Raw genomic sequence first — 9,677 nt, 5'->3', positions numbered from 1 at the left:
TGGAATAACTAAATGTATGACATTAATAACTTGAAAAAAATCGCAATAAAGTGATAAGACCGATAGCTTAAACTTTATTGTAACGTTTAAGAATAATAAATAACCATTTGTTGAAATGCTGTTGGATACGAATTAAAGTTGTTTTATTTCATTTGGTAGAACCTATTAGCGTTCAATATCAATCACATGTAGGTGTAATGTCTTCAGATAATCTATACTCATATTATAAAGCTGAGGAGTTTGTTTGAACGCACTAATCTCAGTAACTACTTTTCCGATTTTAATAATTCTTTCAGTGTTTGAGTTCCATTTATTGAGGATGGCTATAGGTTACATGTATATATCACGGGCGAAGCCGGGGCGGACCGCTAGTTATTAATATAGTGACATGGTCATAGGAATTACATTGTATCATTGCTGGTATAATTGGCATGAACGTGCCAAACGAAAATTTTATAGTTATATTTTATTATACATTAATCTTTTATTTAATCGGTGACTTTTTATACCGGTTTTTCTCTTTATTTTATTTCTAAGGACATAACTTATTTCTTTGCTTATTTTTAATGTTGACGAGATGATTAACAAAGCGAAATATTTATTCAATAAGGGTAATATTTTCTCGACTTTAAAAAAGGATTTTCTAAATTCATCCATATTTTTTGTGTTTGTTACCTCATACTTTTTACTGGATGAACAGATTTCAATATTTCTTTTAAATTTAGAAGCTGTTATTTTTTGGTTAAATTTGGTCCTGTTCTGACAATTTGAAGGCGGTTTAGTAATTTTGATATAAATAATTATTTGATCGTGTATCTGATCAAAAAAATTAAAACACTGTAATATACACATAACATACTCGGTGTTCGTCCCTGCTCCGCCCGTTCAGACGAATTTTTTTGCAGGTATAAAATAAAAAAATTATAAATAACCTTTCAGTTGTTCTTATATGGAATCAAAATTAATATCCACAACATGCTGTTATAAAGGGTCTTAAAAATGGTAAAATCAAACAAGGTATTATTATATAATGCCATTTCATCATATATATCTATATACGCCAGTTTGAATCCAGCCCCGTGATTGTGATTTTCTAGTCTTGAAAAAATTCTCATGAGAATTTGGTAAAATTTATCAAATTCTTAATTTAAAAACGATAATTTTACTAGAGAATTGTAGAACATTCTGTGGCTTTTGATCTTCTATATTCATTACTAGGTAATAAATAGCTGTCCGCATGCGGCTTCGCTCACGAGACTACAAAATGTACTTCGTGGAATTTCGAATAAGAGGCAGCGACATTTTTTATGACTTTAGATGCGTTAATCTCATCAACTATTTATTTGCATAAACTATTTGGAATCCTCTATTCCTTTTTTAGGCTGATATTCTTTTGCCTTGGCCGCTATGGTCGCATTGAGGCTTTTATGCTTTATCTCGTATACATGCAATCCTACAAAAAAGGGACAACAATTTGAAGCAAATTGAATTGCTTACAGAAATGCATGCGCATGGAAAATATAGAAGTTATATGTAACAAAAATAAGTTAACCTCTGCTATATTGAATATGTCGTTTGATACCTTTGATGAATTCATATACATGGTTCATTACGGATTGGAGAAAAATGCTTCAAGTTTACACAGAACGCGGAATACGTTAGCGGTAATGTGTAGTTTTAAATACACTAAACCGAATTGATTTTATTCACATATACCATTTGATGTATAATTAAAAACCTGCAAGCAATAATTTCAGTAAAGCTTGTAATTTCTAGCCGTCACTTTTTTACCCGCTCTTGGCAAATGTGATAAAAATAACCTATAATAAAAATGAGCGATTAAAGCTATTTCAAGAGTAATGGAATTTTCCAGATGACGGTAAAAATACTGCAGTAATTAAATCGCTTTTAAGTTTCCAGCGTACTGTCGCGATTAGGGACATGTAAAAATAACTTTGAAAAATATATTAAAGGTCTCTTCTGATTGGTTATTTATGCCCTTAAACTTAATTTACATTTTAGATTGGAGATTTGTATTTTTAATACCAATTAATAAATATATGAACTAGGAAATACAAATAACTTACATCAGCCTACATTATTATTATTTAAGATAGGGTATATTTAAAAGTCTAATTTAGTGAATCACAGAAAATATTCTATATGCATCCCAATTTGTAAAGAAATGATAATCGTTGCGTTCTTTTTTATGTTTTTGCTTTGTCTGATGAAACCCAATCACCATCGCCCATGAAAATTTGCAGAGATAGGGCTGCTGCAAATAACTTAGCCGCATTTAAGGAGTAAGTGATAGTGAAGGGATTCACGGCGAGAACATACGAATGGGACAGAAAGGGGGAGGAAAAGGATACACGCCTCCGGCTTCGCACTCTACAAACGAAATACTTGATACAGCAGCATGCTACTATTTCACGTCGATCTTCTGTGCGGAAGCGTGCTCGACTCCCACACTATTGATAATAAACTATTGATGATAGATAACAAATAAAATGTACGAGAATTTAAGAAAATATAGCACAGATAGTTAATATAAATTAATTTTTAATCATTCACGATATGCCATTCAATTTGCTTTTCTCCAAATTAAGTTTTGTTTCTTGAAAATTCTTGAAAAAGGTCGTTTCATTTTGAATACAAGGTTAATTTCATTAAATGTTAGAAATAATGCCGTGGTTGTGATTAAAAATTAGAATGTGGCCAGTGCGAAAATCATATAACATAAGACCATAGGCATATAGTATATAAGTGTACTAGCTTTTCCACGCGGCTTCCACGTTATAATTGCGCGTTAAAATTCGGAACAGTTATATGGTTGCTATTATATATATAAACCTTCCTATTGAATCACTGTTTATTTAAAAAAAACCCCGTCAAAATCCGTTGCGTAGTTTTAAAGATTTAAGCACACATAGGGACATAGGAACCGAGAAAGCGACTTTGTTTTATACTATGCAGTGATAATCGATAGAGAATAGGAATTTCGTTTCCAAATAACATAAAACATGCATAAATGGTCACTAATACCTCATTTTCTGATAGATAATGCGTTTTATGTAGAGGAATGAAACTTTATTTACTCGTATAAGATAAAATAGTGAAATGAGCAATAATTAATTTTAATTTTGATTAGATATGGCAACTAGGTCTAGTTGACATGTCGATGGTTAACATTAATTTAAGAGTAAATATATTGAATTGTTAAGGAATACATGACTATTGATAGCGATTGCAGGTTATTAGTTTATTATCCGTTGAAGTATGGTCCTTGGAGTCTTGAAAGTCTTTGCGATTCAATCTTTAGAAAACTGTACTTCTGTTGAGCTAGATTTTGATTAGAATGCATCCTGAAATGAGAAAATGTTCTTAGAATTTCGTTTCGATTCAACTAATTTATTTAATTGGTTGCGTATTTTAATATAAATACTATTTGAACTCACCTCATATTTTGTTGTAGCTACCTACTGTTTATTTTAATCAACTCCCCGATTGTTCCAGTTACGCTTATTAAATTGCAATGGTTTGTAATTTTATGTTAAAATAAAAAACTTTTCTTTACTTATTTATTAGCAGATTGCTTGACAAATCTTTTCTAAAATTTTCATTTTGCGTTTTGTCAGAAAAAGTTTAATAGTTTTTGTTGAATTAATAAGTATTGACCAAATCACATCTCTCGATATGAACGAATCAAATATATTTAGATAAAAGAAATAATAGAAGTGTGTTGTGAATTTTAAATAATTATAAGTTATCGAAATAATAGCAAATCAAGAACAGCGTGCAGATTATATTTTAAAAGAAAAATTTCTGTCTTCGGTAGTTTTATGTTATCTGTGCTTTAGGTGCTTACCTTACTACATCTGCATGAATCTTTTACTGCAACACAATCTTCTTAGGAAATCTGTTTTACAAATCCTTTGAGGGATTTTTGCAATAAACAGCTGTGAATAGTTCAAAGAATTAGCCTCCAGTACACACAAGTTTTCTCAGGATAATACCGGTTATAGTTAGGTACATTTTCATTTTTCTGTAATGCTTTCTCCGTTTTAAGTACGTAAATTTTCTGCCACTGCTCTAAGGTATTTTAATATTTCCTTAGCTTTAGGTGTTGGTAACGCCAATATTATTACAACAGTGAATTACGATTAAAATAAGTATTTATTATTTTTTCAACTATTTAATAAGCAATAAATTAAACCGTCGAAATAACATAATTAACCACTTTTGGGCAGTTTTTCTTTTATAAATTTATATGGGACTAGTATCGAGATATTCAATAGAAAATAATAATTAAAATCATACAATCGTACATAAACAAAACGACTAGAGAATCTTTTTCGTTTATAGTTGTTTAATAAAACATTGACTATTAAAAGGCTTTCCTTTAATTAATTACTGCATATGGCTTATGTCCAAAAATCACTTTAACGTATAAATAGTATAGAATACTTTCAACACCTTATTAAAAATATAAAAAATAGGTATATTTTTCTTTATTTATATCGATGTTTTGTCTTTAAATCGTTATATTCGAATAAATGTGGGTTAGTTTACATGATTTGTTATTATGTATCCTAGAACTCGTAGAAAGCGATTAGAATTCCAATGTTAGATAGATATATTCACTTTCTACTCGCCATTTTATAGTTACCTACTACCTACATGATGCTTAAAAAGTATTTGTGTTAATGGATATCCAAATTAAGTGGCCCCAATTCTATATTAATAGATGGGGTTACAAATCGTTACCTTCACTTTATTCATCATAACTAATATGGTTGAAAACAATTTTTTTTATAATAATTTTATCGTATCCTACTAATATTACAAATGCGAAAGTGTGTAAGGATGTGTGTGTGTTTGTTGCTCTTGCACGCAAAAACTACTACATCGATTGCAATGAAATTTGGTGCGTAGATAGCTGAACAACTGGAATAACATATAGGCAATTTTTATCCCGATATTCCTAAGGGATACGGACTTAAGCGGGTGAAATCGCGGGGCGCAGCTAATTAATAATAATATCTTGATCATGGTCAGTTTCGTATTGGGGTTTAATGTCAGAGCAGGCAGCTGAGGTGCTACCGTGATGGTAGGCGATCACCACCGCCCATTAACATTGGCAGAGGTAGTGCCTCTGTGGATGCGCTGATCCTACTGTATGATATCCCCGGTGCGAGTTGGCCCAATTCGTGCCGAAGCGTGCTCGACTCCCGCATACGAAATAAAACAAGGTAGAAACATTCTTGTTTAGGAAATTACAAAGTTGTAATCATGACCTCATAAAAGGTTTGGTTCGATTTCACGTACGGTCACACACATAGAATAAATAACACCTAAGTATGTATAACCGCGTCAATTTATAATCTTAACCATTCTACCATTGTGTTTACTTTGGCCAAGTGGACAAATAATTAATTTCAAACTCGTGTATCGATTTTAAAAAAGCGTTGAAGCTTTTCGTTATCCGACAAACGTTGCTAGAAGCGGTAAATATAAATATCAGAAAATTAAAAAATAGAAAAAATACCATTATGTGTTATGTTATCTGTGGCGTTTATGTTCATTGGCGGTAGAAATTGTTTATTATCAGGTGACCCAGCAGCTAGGTTGCCCGGTATCTTCATAAAGAAAGAAATACATTATATTCTTATTGTGGTAGTCGAGCATGCTTCGGCACGAATTGGGCCAGCTCGCACCGGGAAAGTACCACACCCCCACAGAAGACCGGCGTGAAATAGCATACTGCTGTGTTTCGTTCGGTGAGTGGGGAGTCGGAGGCCCATATCATTTTCTTTACCCTTCACATTCCTTTCCTTTATTCCTCTCGTCAATCCTTTCTTAATCCCTTTCCAATTTGAAGTGGGTAATCCATTTGTAGAGGCGTATGGTCTGCAAATGATCTTACGCCTCTCCAAATGTTCATGGGCGGTGGTAGCGCTTACCATCAGGCGACCCACCAGCACCATTGCCGACGGTGATTTAAAAAAATATATACATTGTGTAAAGCTAATGTAGAAGGATGTAGTATATTAATAATAACATAATATGATAATACATAACACATAAGTATCAATGACGCATAGTTTACATTTCAGAAACACGTAATCATAATAAATCCATCAAGTCTAAAATACAGAATGAAATACGAATAACAAGTTATTATTTACAGAACATAATTTTATTCACCCGGAGACGTGGGAAATGGGAAATAACTACAATGTACAACAGCATGCGGTTTTCAATGTCTCTTGTTTACTTGTTGTTTTTCCCGCCTGCCTTCTGCGGACAGAGTCGTGAGAATATAAAATCCTTTAAAACAAACTTGTACCCAAAGACTAATATTTGAATAATAGAGTAGTGTTCGCGGCATCCTCGCAGCCTGTGCCCCACAGACGGCTGGCGAGGTCCTAACATTATGTCTCAACTTTATGTTTAGAGCGCCACAGAGGGGACGTCTTGCTCTTTTTACATTTCATCGCTGTATTAACCGCATAGAAAACGTTTATGTATAGACTATATGAACATTTTTTCTATTGTGTTCCAATGTTTGTTACTAATAAGTTAATAATAATAATATAAAGCTGAAGAGTTAATTGTTTGTTTGAACTTGGCTACGTGTTACGTGTACCACGGACGAAGCCGGGGCAGACCGCTAGTTTACACTAATATTATAAAGAGGAAAAATTTGTAATTTTTGTTTGTCTGTTTATTTGTATTGGCTAAACTCAAAAACTACTGGATTGATTACAAAAATTCTTTCACCATTTGAAAGCTGCAACTTCGCTGAGTGACATAGGCTATATATACCACGGGCGAAGCCGGGGCGAATTGCTAGTAATAAATAAATTAGTTTTGGGATTACTTTTTTTAATTCCTTATAAGTATAATTTTCAATACATTCATTCATTTTTTTAATTTAGGTATAATTAACAATTACTAATTAATGAAATATGTATTTTTAGAATATTCCCAAATAATACGCAACCTTTTAATAGACGGCATACTAAATATTTTCTATATAATAAAGCATATCGAAGCGTGCAAATTTCTCTTGAAAAATTTATCGTGTCTTCTTACCGCATCTTCTTGTATATTTCTCCTGAAACTTCATAAGAATTACTAGGTATTTTAAATTCAGTGTAAATCTAACAGTACCTATTTTCTTTGAAAAGCTTTTTGTGACGAAGAAATAAGAACTGTAGGCCGCAGGCAAAATACAAAAGAGGTACGCGTTACATTCAGTTTTATGCTTATTTCAAACTGCATGCGACAACTTATTAAAATATATATATTTATTTGTAAACCACATATACTTATAAGGAATACTTATAAGGAAATTATACTTATAAGGAATTAAAAAAAAGTAATCCCAAAACTAATTTATTTATGAAATACACAATTTAATGTTTACCACCGATTCGAAAAGCAGTTTTTAATATAGTTACTATTCACTATAAACACATATGTATTGAAGTTTTCAGTATCAATTGGCGATTTCTGACGCATTACGCATGTATTGAGAAATAAATTTATTTATTGACCTTAAGTTTAGTCTGGAGTCCAGGTAGTAAAACATAATTAAAAAAAAGGTACCGTGTATTTTATTACTTTACATGAGAGTATAAACGTAATCAACGCGATAGTATTTTTAGGCTTATAATTGTATACAATAATAAAAAATCATTTTAATGAATTTACACCTCAGAATATATATGCTAGCATGGTGAAATAAAGAAACACAAAAGTAAAAGCAATTGTTTTTAGTTTAACAGTCCTGTTAGTATATTAATTACGTCCGTGAAAAGCTCTACTTAATATAAGGTGTTCCATGATTATTTGCAGGGCCGTAACATGGACGAATTATGGGCCGTTAATATAGACGCTCTGGATGGAAATTATAATTATTATCCATGGCAGGTCATCCCGTTAGTAATTATAGATTCCCTGAATAGGGGCCGTATGCAAGTTTATTTAGGTGCAGTTTGCATTCAATTTTAGAACCCATTTATTTTAAGAAGTGGGAGATGGAAGCACATCAAACTGCGTTAAAAATAGTACATGGACGAGCATTTTATAATGACAAAAATCAGGATTATTTAAAGTGTATCTACTCTAGTCTGTAAAGTTAAAATTGCGTTATAAAATAAATGCGAAGTGTCATCAATTGCCTATGTATAGATACGTTTATTACGATATGTACAAATTTAATATAATTCCATCGATATACTGCACACCGTAGGTGTAGTAAAAAAGCTATCTGATTGGCAAATTTCAGTAGATCTCGTGTAGGCAGTAAAGGTGCGATTCGTGGGGCGCTTCCTTCGTTACACTTCTTACGGTAAAGGTTTTGTAGATGCGGGGGCAAAGTGATTGAAGTTTGTCCGTGAGACCCAACGCGGGATGCTGGAAGCTACGATTTACAAACTCCAGCGTTTTTGCTATCAAGCTAATTATTTTCAATGCTCGTCGGGGCGTTCACAGTTTACTAATTTCATATGGCCGTGGGGCTTCATTAAGTATAACATATGTTGTTATTGCATTTTTGACCGTCTCAATCATCTATTTGCAAAGTTACTTAGAAAATCCCTTTTATTACCGACGGTTATTTTAATAGATTCGTATATTTTTAAATACGTTATCTTTTTAATGATTACTAAGAATCTACGTGTATAAATCAATTAAACAAAAACATTTTACTTACGGTATAGGTACTGATGTAACGAAAGTCGTATTTAGAACATTATTTTCATTACAGTAATCAACTACCATCATTAATAGTTATCTATGGTATAATATATTTTTTACAAGATAGACCATCGAACAAGAACGTCCTGCGCTCTAAGACTTGTTTTTTACTTGTCAGTGTAGACAACAACATGATAAATACTAATTAATTGCAATTTGTAACGCTAATAGCATAATTAAAATCTTTCATCCCCAATATTTTAAAAATGTAAACCCTGAATTTGGTATCATACAAAATGCAGCATTGCATGGAATATATTATTTGAAGCATCAAGTTTTAAAACCACAAAAAATAAGCTAGAGGGAAGTACTTCATATATAATGAAAATAAATTGTCTGATTAATATACAATCATAATACAGCATGAGATACTTCCGCTTTGAAAGTTGCCGTATAAGTTGTAAATACATTAAGTATAATATTATTAGTCGGTATTATTTATGTTATATTGAATATTTTGTTTATTTGTTTTTTCTCAGGTTATGAAAAGTTAAATATAGGAGGGATTTATAATGAAGAGAGAATAGTCTAATAAAGCTGAAGATAGGAAATTTTACTGCAAGAAAACATTCCATAAATGACTAAAATGTAAAAATTCGCTTTGCTTTTATTGCATCGATCGTTAAGGCTAACTTAAACAACGAAGTTGAAATGTTTTGATACAGTATAAGTGTTATAACTAGCATTTGCCCGCGGTTTCGCTCGCGTTAAATTTCAAGTAAAACCCTTTCCCCCTCCTTTTTCTCTATTATTTTACATTAAACTTTCCTCTTTAAACACTCTTTTTTTAAATAAACCCATACAGACCTACAGACACAGATGGCGGAAAGCGGCTTATTTACTTAGTCTGGCCATAAATACTGTTACACTTAATTATAAAAAAATATTACATTTGAATTTCGAATCTGTCA

This window comes from Zerene cesonia, chromosome Z (assembly GCF_012273895.1).
Source record: "Zerene cesonia ecotype Mississippi chromosome Z, Zerene_cesonia_1.1, whole genome shotgun sequence".
NCBI lineage: Eukaryota > Metazoa > Arthropoda > Insecta > Lepidoptera > Pieridae > Zerene > Zerene cesonia.
Note: the sequence above shows the minus strand (reverse complement) of the source record.